At 45.1% G+C, this 15,412-nt stretch overlaps 1 pseudogene; it reads left to right on the top strand.

The window, feature by feature from the left end:
• Positions 1-684: 684 nt before the first annotated feature.
• LOC140486097 (NACHT, LRR and PYD domains-containing protein 3-like) overlaps positions 685-15,412 on the top strand; it is a 56,674-nt pseudogene continuing 41,946 nt past the window's right edge.

Raw genomic sequence — 15,412 nt, 5'->3', positions numbered from 1 at the left:
GCATCGACTGCATCTGGAGGATGATCTGCTCAGTGAAAGATGCTCTTCGGTCTGCCCGAATCTTGTTGGCCTTCCAGAACAAGGAGTTAACCCTGACCGAGTGTTGCAGGCTGGTACATTCCCAGGTGCATACCACGTGATGAGAGATGCACTGAAGCTTGGGGCAACTACCACCAAGGACCAGAGTGGAAAGATTAGTTTAAATGCGGTCCATTCGGTTATTGGACCCACCCAGTGCATCAAATACCTGTGGATATACTCCTGTACAAGTCAGCAATTCGTTAGATGGAGTCAAACTCCAATGTTTGTTTGCTTTTTGATATGCTATTCCACAGAACCAAACTGCTTTACTGACTGTGTATGTATATAAATATATTTTTATGAATAAAGTACATTTTTGAAATAAATCAGAGAATAATATTCAAAGATTGAGAACTCGAGATAATTATGACAAAAATTCAGGCGGAATTGTAAGAATTTATTTCCACTCATTTCATTAGTTTTTACTACAAAATAAGGCCGACTTTATAAGCGTGTTTTTTTTAATAACACAACTTTGTGGGTTGTCAAACCGGTTGTGTTAGATTCCAGCAAATGGGCTGTAACTAATGCAAGTGAGGAATGTTGGAGCTATAATCCCACCTGAGGGCAGTAAGGAGGCTTCATATCGAAGGTAGAGCTCAAGGAACCGAGCCAATCTCAAATTACAACTTGCTCAAACAAATCCAGCAACTTATTTTCAATTGGTTCCAATGAAGTAACCTGGAAGTAACTTCCACAAGGAAGTAAAGAGGCAAAAAGAATTGTTTTTTGGGATGACGGTAAGGTTCCAAGTTTCAATTCTGATTTTGTTCGATTTCTCTCCTCATGTCTCTCCCCCATGGTTCTAGAGTCAAGGGTGCAGCTAGTTTGTGAGCGTGAACTTTCCAGTTTGCAGAGCCATTAGAGTTTCTATCTGTTGTCTATGCATCAAGCTGAAACAGATCAAGGGCCATGCTGGGTCACGAACTCTAATTATTTCAACACCTCTGGTGTAAATATGTTTCGTCTCCATGTCGGAGTTTGCAATTTGTTTAAACAGATGGGATCATGGTTCTTTGTAGCTCAGATCCAATCCTTGTTTAATAAACAGCCTGCTATACTGTAAATATTGATTATATTGGAAGGTAAAACCAGCAACTGCACTGAGAAAACACACAGGCTGGCTGAGCTGTCAGCGTACAGCACTGGCCGGTCGTCCCTGGTTTTCCCAGTAGGCGGACGTTCACCTGAAAACCCAAATCCAGTCAGAAAATCAACCTGTCTTCAGATCCAACCTCAGACCTTGATTCATTTTGCCACCCTTTCCTGATCTTAGCTTTGCCTGTCATCGCCAGTTGGAAAGGGTTGTGCAAATGTGTGGGTGACATGAGGCAGAAACGTAACAAATTCCTGTTGGTGAGACTTTTATTTTCCAAACCGACTGGAAAGTTTAGTTTCGTGTCCCCCCTCTCCAGCCAGTAATGATCTTCTGAAAGGCTTTTAATGGCCAAATGTTCAAAACACGTAGGAGTCTCCTTCATCCCTACACAAAGTCAAAACTCAGATGTCAAAGGGCCTCACAATTATTTGCCTTCAAGTAGAAAAAGCGCCCCTTACTGATATTTTTACAAACACTACCTACGTGGATTATTTTAAGAACACTGTGAATAGATGTTGTGCCAACCTTTTATCCGACTCAAAGATCAAACTAACCTAATACCCTTAATTTTACTATCATCCATGTGCCTATCCAACAGTCGCTTAAATGTAGGTAAAAACAATGACTGCAGATGCTGGAAACTAGAGTCTAGATTAGAGTGGTGCTGGAAAAGCACAGCAGTTCAGGCAGCATCCGAGGAGCAGGAAAATCGATGTTTCAGGCAAAAGCCCTTCATCAGGAATAGAGGTAAAGAGCCTGAAGCGTGGAGAAATAAATGAGGTGGGGGTGGGGAGAAAGTAGCATAGAGTACAATGGGTGAGTGGGGAGGGGATGAAGGTGATAGGTTAGGGAGGAGGGTGGAGTGGTTAGGTGGAAAAGAAGATAGGCAGGTAGGACAAGTCATGGGGACAGTGCTGAGCTGGAAGTTTGGAATAAGGGTGAGGTGGGGGAAGGGGAAATGAGGAAACTGCTGAAGTCCACATTGGTGCCCTGGGGTTGGAGTGTTCCGAGGCAGAAGATGAGGCGTTCTTCCTCCAGGCGTCTGGTGGTGAGGGAGTGGCACTGAAGGAGGCCCAGGACCTCCATGTCCTCGGTCCCTAATGTATCTGACTCTGCTACCACTGCTGGCAGTGCATTCCATGCACTCACCACTCTCCTAATATGTTTACAATAATGTTCTGATGGGTGAGACGTCCTGTAAATTCCCCAGTTAGTTTGGAATACTGCATCCCGTCCTGCTCTCCTTGTTATAAGGAAGATGTTGTGAAACTTGGAAGGGTTCAAAAAGGCTTTAGGTCGGCACAGTGGCTCAGTGGTTAGTGCTGCTGCCTCACAGCACCAGTGACCCAGGTTCAATTCCACCCTTGAGCAACTGTCCATGTGAAGTTTTCAGATGTGTCTGCATGGCCTTCCTCCCCCAGTCCAAAGACGTGCTGGCTCGGTGGATTAGCCATGGGAAATACATGTTTCGGGAGGAGATGGTGGGACTGGGTGGGACGTCCTTCGGAGGATTGGTGTAGACTGAATGGCCTGCTTCCAAACTGTAGAGTTTCTAGTTATGAAAGATTTACAAGGATGTTGCCAGGGCTGGAGGATTTGAGCCACAGGGAGAGATTGGGGCTATTTTCCCTGAAGCATTGGAGGCTGAGGGGTGACTTTATAGGTGTTTATAAAGACATGAGGGACGTGCATATGGTGCATATTCAAGATATTTTCCTCAGAATTTAGAGGGATATCGGCCAAATGCTGACAAATGGGACTAGATTAATTTAGGATATGGCAAAGATAAGTCGGACTGAAGGTCTGTTTCCGTGCTGTAAATCAGTGAGAGGGAAAAGGTTTAAAAGGGGCTGAAAGGGCAACTTTTTCAAAGGTGATGCGCATGTGGAAGGAGCAGCCAGATGGAGTGGTGGAGAGTGGTACAGTTACAGCATTTAAAAGGCATCTGGATGTGTATATGATTAGGAGGGGTTTAAGAAGGTTATGGGCCAAGTGCGGGCAAATGGGACTTGATTAATTTAGAATATCTGACCGGCCTGGACGAGTTGGACTAAAGGGTCTGGTTCTGTGCTGCAGGTCTCTATGACTCTGGCTCTAATTAAAGAGAGAGGTGAGTCAGATTGTTCCAATTCATGCAACCAGACGGGATATACCCAAAGTTACTACAGGAAGTGAGGGAAGAGATTGCTCCATCTTTGGCAATGATCTTTGCATGCTCACTATCCACTGGAGTTGTGCCAGATGTTTGGAGGGTGGCAAATGTTATTTCCCAAGGGAACACAGCTACCAATTCTGCAATATTATTTATAAAGTAGTGACGTCTTTATGGGAATCTCTGCATTCCAGGGAATCTGTACAAAAGCTTCTTAGCTGGATGATCCTGTGTGTATTCAAAACCTAATATTTTAATGGAAACTCAAACAAAGTCCTTTTCATGTAGGTCGACGTAAGATTAATTCATGGAGATCGTTAGCTATGGTTTTTTTTAAACATTCTCTTTTATCTGTTCATTGAATCACAGTGTCATACAGCACTGAAACAGACCCTTTGGTCTAACTCATCTGTGCCAAACAGGTAGCCCATCTGACCTCATCCCACTTGCCAGCATTTAGCCCTTATCCATCTAAATTCTTCCTCTTCATGTACTGATCCAGATGCATTTTAAATGTGGTAATTATCCACACCTCCATTACTTCCAGGCGCTGGTGTTGGACTGGTATGGACAAAGTTAAAAGTCACACAACACCACGTTATAGTCCAACAGGTTTATTTGGAACCACTCGCTTTTGGAGCACTGCTCCTTCATCAGATGGCACCTGGTTCCATAAACTCAACACTCTCTACGCGAAAAAGTTGCCCTTCAGGTCTTTTTTAAATCTTTCCCCTCTCACCTTAAACCTATGCCATCTAGCTTTGGACTGGTCCACCCGGGTGAAAAAGACCTTGAACATTCATGCCGTCCCTATCACTCACACCCTCCTGTTCCCGTAACATCCTTGTAACTCTTTTCTGCACCCCCTCAAGTTTAACAATATAGAAAGGTGACCAGAATTATACACTGTATTCTAAAAGTGGTGTCACCAATGTCCTGTACAGTCACAACATGACATTCCAACTCCTAACTCAATGTTTTGACCAATGAAGGAAGCATGCTAAATGCCTTCTTCTCCACCCTGTCCACCTGCAACTCCAAGGAACTATGTACCTACACCCCTAGGTCTCGTTATTTGGTAACACTCACCAGGGCCCGACCATTAACTGTATAAGACCTGCCCTGGTTTGCTTGAGCAAAATGCAACATCTCATATTTATCTAAATTAAACTCCACCTGCTATGCTTCAGCCTGTGTCCAGCAATTTTGGTGTCATCTGCAAACTTACTAATCATGTCTCTGAGATTCACATCCAAATCATTTATATAAATGGCAAGAAGTAATGGACCCAGCATCAATCCTTGTGGCACACCGCCTCCAGTACAAAACACAACTCTCTACCACTACCCTGTTGTCTCCTACCTTCAAGCCAATTATGTATCCAAATGGCTAGCTCTTCCTGGATCCTATGTGATCTAATCTTACTGACCAGTGTACCGTGCAGAACCTTGTCGAACACGTTGCTAAGTCCATAGAGAGAATGTTTACCGCTCTGCCCTCATCAATCTTCTTTGTCACCTTATCAAAAAACTCAATTAAGTTAGTGAGACACAATTTCCCATGGATAAAACCAGGTTGACTATCCCTAATCAGTCCTTGTCTTTAGAAATGAAGGTAAATCCTGTCCCATCAAAAGGTTCTCCAGCAACTTACCCATCACTGACGTCAACGCAAGTCTGTAATTCCATAGCTTTTCTTTATCACCTTTCCTCAATAATGGCACCATATTAGCCAACCTCAAGTCTTCCGGCACTTCAACCATGGCTGTCGATGCTGCAAATATCTCAATAAGGAGCCCAGCAACCTCTTCCCTAGCTTCCCACACAGTTCAGGGAAACATCTGATCAGGTCCAGGGGATTTATTGACCTTTATGCGTTTTAAGGCATCTGCCACCTCCTCTTTGTAATGTGGACTCTTTTTAAGACATCACTATTTATTTCCTCAAGTTACCTAGCTTATACATCTTTCTCCACAGTAAATACTGATGCAAAATATTTGTTTAGTATCTCACACAAAATGTAGAGGAGCTGGTGTTGGATGGGATTGTCAAAGTTAAAAATTACACAACTCCAGATTATAGTCCAACAGGTTTATTTGGAAACACAAGCTTTTGGAGCACTTCTCCTTCAGCTACCTGATGAAGAAGCAGCGCTCCAAAAGCGAGTGCTTCCAAATAAACCTGTTGGACTATAACCTGGTGTTGTGTGATTTTTAACGTTGTACCACACATAGATGACCACGTTGATCTTTAAGGGGTCCTATTCTCTCTCTACTTCCTATTTTTCTTTTATGGAATCTCTTTGGATTCCTCTATTTGCCAAAGCTGTCCTCCCAATTTCCTTGGAGAAAGTGAGGACTGCAGATGCTGGAGATCAGAGCTGAAAAATGTGTTGCTGGAAAAGCACAGCAGGTCAGGCAGCATCCAAGGAGCAGGAGAATCGACGTTTCAGGCATAAGTCCTTCTTCAATTTCTTTGTTAAGTATTCTCCTACTGCCCTGACATTCCTCCAGGGATTCACCCAATATCACATATCTGATACAAGTCTCCTTTTTCTTGACCAGAGCCTCAATTTCTTGAGTCAGCCAGCATTCCCTACACTTGCCAACCTTACCGTTCACACTAATAGGGACATACTGTCTCTAAGCTCTTTATATTCTAATTTTTAAATGCTTCCTATTTCCCAACTGTACCTTTACCTGCAAGGAGGCTCCCTCAATCAACCTCTGAAAGTTCCTGTCTAGTACCGTCAAAGTAAGCCTTACTCCAATTTAGAACTTTAACTTTTAAATCAGGTCTATCCTTTTTCATAAGTATTTTTAAACTAATAGAATTATGGTCACTTAGTGCTCCCAAAGTGCTCCCTCACTGACACCTCAGTCACTTGCCTTATTTCCTAACAGGTCAAACATTGCTCCTTCTCTAGTAGGTACATTCAAGTATTGAATAAAAATGTTTTCTTGTGCACCCTTAATAACTTCTTCCCTATCCAACCCCGTAACACTATGACAGTCCCAATCAACGTTTGGAAATTTAAAATCCCCTCTTGTTATAACTATTATTCTAAAAGACATCTGACACTTCTTTGTATACTTGCTTCTCAATTTCCCACTGATTATTGGAGGGCCTATAAAACGATACCAACAAGGTGATCATACCTTTCTTATTTTTCAGCTCTACCTGTATAACTTCACCGGACAATCACCCGGGAATATCCTAAGTACAGCCGTAATTTTATCCCCAATTAAAAACATCACTCCTCATTCCCTCTTTCTTCCCTTTCTGTCATTTCTACTATATCTGTACTCCAGAAGATTAAGCTGCCAGTCCTGTCCATCCCTGGCCCACATTTCTGCATTAAACAAAAAACAAAGAACAAAGAAAATTACTGCACTGGAACAGGCCCTTCGGCCCTCCAAGCCTTGTTGATCCAGATCCTCCATCTAAACCTGCTGCTGATTTTCTAAAAATCAATATCCCTCTGCTCCCTGCCCATTTATGTATCTGTCTAGTACCCACCACACTCTGCATAAAGAACTTTCCACGCATATCTCCCTTAAACTTTTCCCCCTCACTTTGAACTCGTGACCCCGAGTAATTGAGTCCCCCACTCTGGGAAAAAGCTTCTTGCTATCCACTCTGTCTACAGCTCTCATGATTTTGTAGACCCCAATCAGGTGCACCTTCAACCTCCATCTTTCTAATGAAAATAATCCTAATCTACTCAACCTCTCTTCATAGCTAGCGCCCTCCATACCAGGCAACATCCTGATGAACATCCTCTGCACCCTCTCCAGAGCATCCACATCCTTTTGGTAATGTGGTGACCAGAACTGTATGCAATATTCCAAATGTGGCCGAACCAACGTCTTACACAACTGTAACATGACCTGCCAACTATTGTACTCAATACCCTGTCCAATGAAGGAAAGCATGCTGTATGCCTTTTTGACCACTCTATTGACCTGCGTTGCCACCTTCAGGGTACAATTGGACCTGAACACTCAGAACTTTCTGTGCATCAATTTACCCTAGGGCTTTTCCATTTACTGTATAGTTCAATCTTCCAAAATACATCACCTCGCATTTGTCCGGATTGAACTCCATCTGCCATTTCTCTGCCCATCTCTCCAATCTATCAATATTCTGCTGCATTCTCACACAGTCCCCTTCACTATCTGCTCCTCCACCAATCTTAGTGTCATCTGCAAACTTGCTAACCAGACCACCTATACCTTCCTCCAGATCATTTCTGTATATCACAAACAGCAGGGGTGCCAGCACAGATCCCTGTGGAACACCACTGGTCACAGGTCTCCATTTTGAGAAACTCCCTTCCACTACTACTCTCTGTCTCCTGTTGCTAGTTGTCTATCCATCTAGCTAGTACACCCCAGACCCCATGTGTCTTCACTTTCTCCATCAGCCTCCCATGGGGAACCTTATCAGATGCCTTACTAAAGCCCATATATATGAAATCTATAGCCCTTCCCCCATCAATCAACACTGTCACCTCCTCAAAGAATTCTATTAGGTTTTTAAGATGTGACCTTCCCTGTACAAAACTATGCTGCTGATCACAGATCTTCCAAATGGGAATAGATCCTATCCCTCAGTATCTTCTCTAATAGCTTCCCTACCACTGACATCAGGCTCACCCATTTTCTCTGACTCCATGCATATCTTTCCTCCTTTGTCCTTGAGTGGGCCAACCCTTTCTCTAGTTACCCTCTTGTTCCTTAACCCTATTTGCTAAAGATATTCATGACACCTTTTCGCCCTCTTAATTCCTCGTTTCAGCTACATTCCTGACATTCTTCCAAAGCTTTGTCTGTCTTCAGTCACCCAGACCTTATGTATGCTTCCTTTTTCCTCTCAGCTAGTCTCACAATTTCACATGTCATCCATGGTTTCCGAACCTTGCCATTTTGATCCCTCATTTTCATAGGAACATATCTGATTCCTGATGAAAGGCTTTTGCCTGAAACATTGATGTTTCCTGCTCCTCGGATTCTGTCTGACCTACTGTGCTTCTCCAGCATCACTCTAATCTTGACTCTGATCTCCAGCATCTGCAGTACCCACTTCCATCGATATCTCTCCTGAACTCTAATCAACCTCTCTTTAAAAGCCTCCCACATATTGAATGTGGATTTACCTTCTAACAGTTGCTCCCAATCTACATTCCTCAGCTTCTGCTGAATTTTGCTGCCCAGTATAGCGCTCTTCCTTTCGGACCACTCTCATCTTTGTCCATGAGTATTCCAACACTTATGGAATTGTGATCACTAATCCCAAAGTAATCCCCTACTGAAACTTTAACCACCTGGCCGGACTCATTCCCCAACATCAAGTCCAGTATGACCCCTTTTTAACTTGGACTATTCACATACTGCTCTAGAAAACACTCCTGGATGCTCCTTACAAATTCTGTCCATCTAGACATCCAATACTAAGTGAATCCCAGTCAATGTTGGGAAAATTAAAACCTCCTATTGCCACCATCCATACAAAGTGCGTCAGGGTAACGGAACAGAGTGCAGAATGCAGTGTTACAGTCACGGAGAGAGATAAGAATTAACATTTGAGAGGTCTACTTAAAAGTCTGCCAACAGCAATTATTCAACTTTGGAAGTTAAAACTAAATAAACCAAAGCATTCCATAAACCATAAACCATAAACCATACATGCTTTTCTTCAGATTAAAGAAGGAATTTTCAATGTTGGAGAATTAACATTAAGGTATCTAAGAGCATACTGCTCCAGTAAATGAGTGTAACAAAGGGAAATAATCTGGTTTCAATTTTTATGTGTGGTCAATGAAGGAAGTATTTAGGCACAACATTGATATTGTGTAGTGCAGCTCAAAGACAAAGATTTGCCAAAGTAAAATATAATTACTTGGGCAACCATCTTAAGTAGATAAAATGCTAATTTCACGTGTTACCATCATCTGTTTCATATCTTCACAGAAATCCACTGAACAGAAAAGAGCATGGTAGACGAGAAGCCGCCAGTCAGTGAAATCGAAACAGACACAGGTGGGTGTAAGGACAAAATAAGACGTTCCAAGAAATTGGTCCAAATTAGCTAGGATACTCTAGATGACCCAGGAGATGATATGAAACTAAATATTTCGAGTTTCACTAGTTCTAAGTTAAGTCTGAAGTATGGGAGAGTGCCAGTTCTATATTCTGCACCTGTACTCCAGGACAGCTCAATTCGAGAACTATTACCTATCTTCAACAATATTCGGTCTAACATCATTAAAGCTCAGTACAGTGCAATGTGGATTACTGGCCATAGCTGTTGGGACCATCCACAAAAATAGGAAGGAGTTGAAGACACTGATTTGTTTGAGATAATGGCTTCTTTCAGGCCGGTTGGAGCAGAAAGCTATGGGTGCCAGCATAAGGGAGAGCAAACTAGTGGGAAAGAGACTGCAGGGTATGTAACAGAAGGATGTGAACACAGTTGTGCGTGGTGATTTGTAAATTTTATGGACAGCATTTCTGAAATTAGCATCATATTCCAGAGGAGAAAATAAATGAGTCAATTGATATAGCAAACACACACACACACAGGCACACACACTCTCCCTATCTCTCTCTCTCTCTCTTTCACATACACAGACAGACACATACTCTCTCTCTCTCTCTCTCTCTCTCTCTCACACACACACACACACACACACACAGTCTCTCTCTCTCTCTCTCTCTCTCTCTCTTTCTCATGCTCTCTCTCCCTCACACGCAGACACATAGATATGTCTATGGGGTGAATTTGTATTTGCAAATACATTCTATTTTGTTCAATGAGCACACAATCTGTAACCAGTCATTCCATGTGATGTTTTATAAATTCCGACTTTGGAAATAGTCTGACTCAAGATTGGAATACAAATAGACTCTAGCCTCACACCTTTAATACGTTGCCTGAGTTTTTTTTTATAAAACCTTAAGTTATCTCAGGAATGTGACCTGAAAGAAGTTCTGGGATTTACATATTAATGAAATGAAACCTCAAACCCATTCAAAGTGATTAAAGACTTAACAGCAATCTAGGTTTGTTCAATAAACTACATCAGTTGTGTGACATAGAGTCACAGAGACATTGAGATGTACAGCACAGAAACAGACCCCTCGCTCCAACTCAGCCATGCCAACCAGATATCCCAACCCAATCTAGTCCCACCAGCCAGCACCTGGCCCATAACCCTCTAAACCCTTCCTATTCATACAGCCATCCAGATGACTTTTAAATGTTGCAATTATACTAGCCTCCACCACTTCCGCTGGCAGCTCATTCCATACATGCACCACCCTGTGGGCAAAAATTGCCCATTATATCTATCCCCTCTCATCCTAAACCCTGTAGTTGTGGACTATCCCACCCCACCCCCAAATCCCACCCACTCTACTACCACCTAACTTATTATTTTCCCCAGCACTCATGTTGTGCGTGTGTGCAGGTTTGGGACACAGTGAAAGACAACAGGTGTACAAATCTATTCAATTTCCACCACCAGGAAGAAAGGAATCACCCAAGTGCCAATGTCAAACAATGCGCTTCTTATCAATAGGCAATGCTGCATGATCAAAAAAGTGAAGGGGAGGGTAGGGATTAAATCAAAATAGAGTTGGAGGGGGAAATAATGCACTCCACTCCCTGCGGTGCCCACCTCTCCCTGAATACCTCGTGCTCCTTCTCGAGGGACACCCGGGCTACAATCAGCATCTATATTGAGTTGTGATTAGACCAAGGGCCAGGTGGATCTCATTGACTATTAGACCTTGATTGGAGCTCTTCACCTGTATCAATCAGGGATCCCTGGATGACAAACACAAACAGGAGATTCAGAGAGCCTCCTTGCTGGAGGGGCTGGCTCTGAGCTGGCTGGTTAGAGCCCGTATACTATGCACATGTAAATAAAGGGAGACTCAATGGCCTCTGTGCTATTATTTCAGTGGCAACTAGAGAAAACAATATGTACCTGAAGAAAATTCACTCTCAATAATCATCTTTCAGTCAGGTTAAATATTTAAGGCATCATAGAAGGAAACTTGACTTGTTTGATCCTGCTGTCAAAGACTCAGCCCTGTATGTGGAAAGAATGCGGTATCTTTCTCGTGCAAATGGCATTGGGGTAGATGAAAAGCAACGAGCAATCCTTCTGGCTGCTTGTGGACCTGTAGCATTTTCAGTTATTAGAAGTCTAACTTCCCCAGAGGCAGTGGATACCAAAACCTTTCAAAATTTGATGGATTTAGTTAAGGAATTTTACAACACCAAGCCTCCACTGATTCCGAGATGCTATTGGTTTTACTCAGCTGTTAGAGAATTGGGGAATTCAAATCAAGCATTTTGACGAGATTAAAATGACTGGCAGAGGCATGTAATTTTGGTTAACCCTGAGTGAGAAACTGAGAGATGGATTGGTATGTGGGATAAGTAACGTAATCGTGCAAAAGCGCTGACTTGCTGAAGTCCAGCTGGACTTTAAAAAGATGCTACAACTATCTTTATCATTGGAAAATGCAGCAAGAGGAGCAGGTGAGTTATAGGGAATGTGCATGGAAATGGACCCCCTCACCACACTGAATGAGCTTGAGAGACAATGCTCAAGTGAAGGCAATTGTGGACCCTCACTCAGGACCATTGTGTACCCTCACCCAGGTCAACTGTGTACCCTCACCCAGGATAATTGTGTACCCTCACCCAGGATTATTGTGTACCCTCACCCAGGACCATTGTGTACCCTGACCCAGGACCATTGTGTAAACTCACCCAGGATCATTGTGTACCCTCACCCAGGACCATTGTGTACCCTCACCCAGGAGCATTGTGTAGCCTCATCCAGGACCATTGTGTAGCCTCACCCAGGATTATTGTGTACCCTCACCCAGGATCATTGTGTAGCCTCACCCAGGATTATTGTGTAAACTTATCCATGATCATTGTGTACCCTGACCCAGGATCATTGTGTACCCTCACCCAGGATCATTGTGTACCCTCACCCAGGATCATTGTGTAGCCTCACCCAGGATTATTGTGTAGCCTCACCCAGGATTATTGTGAACCCTGACCAAGGATCATTGTGTACCCTCACCCAGGATCATTGTGTAGCCTCACCCAGGATTATTGTGTACCCTCACCCAGGACCATTGTGCACCCTGACCCAGGACCATTGTGTAGCCTCACCCAGGATCATTGTGTACCCTCACCCAGGATCATTGTGCAGCCTCACCCAGGACCATTGTGTAGCCTCACCCAGGACGATTGTGTAGCCTCACCCAGGACCATGGTGTACCCTCACCCAGGATCATTGTGTGGCCTCACCCAGGATCATTGTGTAGCCTCACCTAGGATCATTGTGTTCCCTCACCCAGGATCATTGTGTACCCTCACCCAGGATCATTGTGTAGCCTCACCCAGGATTATTGTGTAGCCTCACCCAGGATTATTGTGAACCCTGACCAAGGATCATTGTGTACCCTCACCCAGGATCATTGTGTAGCCTCACCCAGGATTATTGTGTACCCTCACCCAGGACCATTGTGCACCCTGACCCAGGACCATTGTGTAAACTCACCCAGGATCATTGTGTACCCTCACCCAGGAGCATTGTGCAGCCTCACCCAGGACCATTGTGTACCCTCACCCAGGACCATTGTGTAGCCTCACCCAGGACCATTGTGTAGCCGCACCCAGGATCATTGTGTACCCTCACCCAGGACCATTGTGTACCCTCACCCAGGACCATTGTGTAGCCTCACCCAGGATCATTGTGTACCCTCACCCAGGACCATTGTGTATCCTCTCCCAGAATCATTGTGTAGCCTCACGCAGGACCATTGTGTACCCTCACCCAGGACCATTGTGCAGCCTCACCCAGAATCATTGTGCACCCTCACCCAGGACCATTGTGTACACTCTCCCAGAATCATTGTGTAGCCTCACCCAGGACCATGGTGTCGCCTCACCCAGGACCATTGTGTGGCCTCACCCTGGATCATTGTGTAGCCTCACCCAGGACGATTGTGTAGCCTCACCCAGGACCATGGTGTACCCTCACCCAGGATCATTGTGTGGCCTCACCCAGGATCATTGTGTAGCCTCACCTAGGATCATTGTGTTCCCTCACCCAGGACCATTGTGCAGCCTCACCCAGGATCATTGTGTAGCCTCAACCAGGATCATTGTGTACCCTCACCCAGGACCATTGTGTGGCCTCACCCAGGATCATTGTGTAGCCTCACCCAGGATCATTGTGTACCCTCACCCAGGACCATTGTGTAGCCTCACCCAGGATCATTGTGTAGCCTCACCCAGGACCATTGTGTACCCTCACGCAGGACCATTGAGTAGCCTCACCCAGGACCATTGTGTAGCCGCACCCAGGATCATTGTGTACCCTCACCCAGGACAATTGTGTACCCTCACCCAGGACCATTGTGTAGCCTCACCCAGGATCATTGTGTACCCTCACCCAGGACCATTGTGTATCCTCTCCCAGAATCATTGTGTACCCTCACCCAGGACCATTGTGTACCCTCAACCAGGACCATTGTGTAGCCTCACCCAGGATCAATGTGTAGCCTCACCCAGGATCATTGTGTACCCTCACTCAGGACAATTGTGTACCCTCACCCAGGACCATTGTGTAGCCTCACCCAGGATCATTGTGTACCCTCACCCAGGACCATTGTGTATCCTCTCCCAGAATCATTGTGTACCCTCACCCAGGACCATTGTGTACCCTCAACCAGGAGCATTGTGTAGCCTCATCCAGGACCATTTTTTAGCCTCACCCAGGATTATTGTGTACCCTCATCCAAGGATCATTGTGTAGCCTCACCCAGGATTATTGTGTAAACTTATCCATGATCATTGTGTACCCTGACCCAGGATCATTGTGTACCCTCACCCAGGATCATTGTGTACCCTCACCCAGGATCATTGTGTAGCCTCACCCAGGATTATTGTGTAGCCTCACCCAGGATTATTGTGTACCCTGACCCAGGATCATTGTGTACCCTCACCCAGGATCATTGTGTATCCTCACCCAGGATCATTGTGTAGCCTCACCCAGGACCATTGTGTACCCTCACCCAGGACCATTGTGTAGCCTCACCCAGGACCATTGTGTAGCCGCACCCAGGATCATTGTGTACCCTCACCCAGGACCATTGTGTACCCTCATCCAGGACCATTGTGTAGCCTCACCCAGGATCATTGTGTACCCTCACCCAGGACCATTGTGTACCCTCATCCAGGACCATTGTGTAGCCTCACCCAGGATCATTGTGTACCCTCACCCAGGACCAATGTGTATCCTCTCCCAGAATCATTGTGTAGCCTCACCCAGGAACATTGTGTACCCTCACCCAGGACGATTGTGCAGCCTCACCCAGGACCATAGTGTACACTCTCCCAGAATCAATGTGTAGCCTCACCCAGGACCATGGTGTTGCCCCACCCAGGACCATTGTGTGGCCTCACCCAGGATCATTGTGTAGCCTCCCGCAGGACGATTGTGTAGCCCCACCCAGGACCATTGTGTCCCCTCACCCAGGACCATTGTGTGGCCTCACCCAGGATCATTGTGTAGCCTCACCCAGGATCATTGTGTTTCTTCACCCAGGACCATTGTGTAGCCTCACCCAGGATCATTGTGTAGCCTCAACCAGGATCATTGTGTACCCTCACCCAGGACCATTGTGTAGCCTCACCCAGGACCATTGTGTAGGCTCACCCAGGATCATTGTGTACCCTCACCCAGGACCATTGTGTACCCTCACCCAGGATTATTGTGTATCCGCAACCAGGATAATTATGTACACTCACCCAGGATCATTGCATAGCCTCACTCAGGATCATTCTGTACCCTCACCCAGGTCAATTGGGTACCCTCACCCAGGACCATTGTGTGGCCTCACCCAGGATCATTGTGTAGCCTCACCCAGGATCATTGTGTACCCTCACCCAGGACCATTGTGTAGCCTCACCCAGGATCATTGTGTAGCCTCACCCAGGACTATTGTGTACCCTCAACCAGGACCATTGTGTAGCCTCACCCAG

Source organism: Chiloscyllium punctatum, chromosome 15 (assembly GCF_047496795.1).
Source record: "Chiloscyllium punctatum isolate Juve2018m chromosome 15, sChiPun1.3, whole genome shotgun sequence".
NCBI classification, from domain to species: Eukaryota; Metazoa; Chordata; class Chondrichthyes; order Orectolobiformes; family Hemiscylliidae; genus Chiloscyllium; species Chiloscyllium punctatum.
This window is presented reverse-complemented; position numbering and strand designations above follow the sequence as displayed.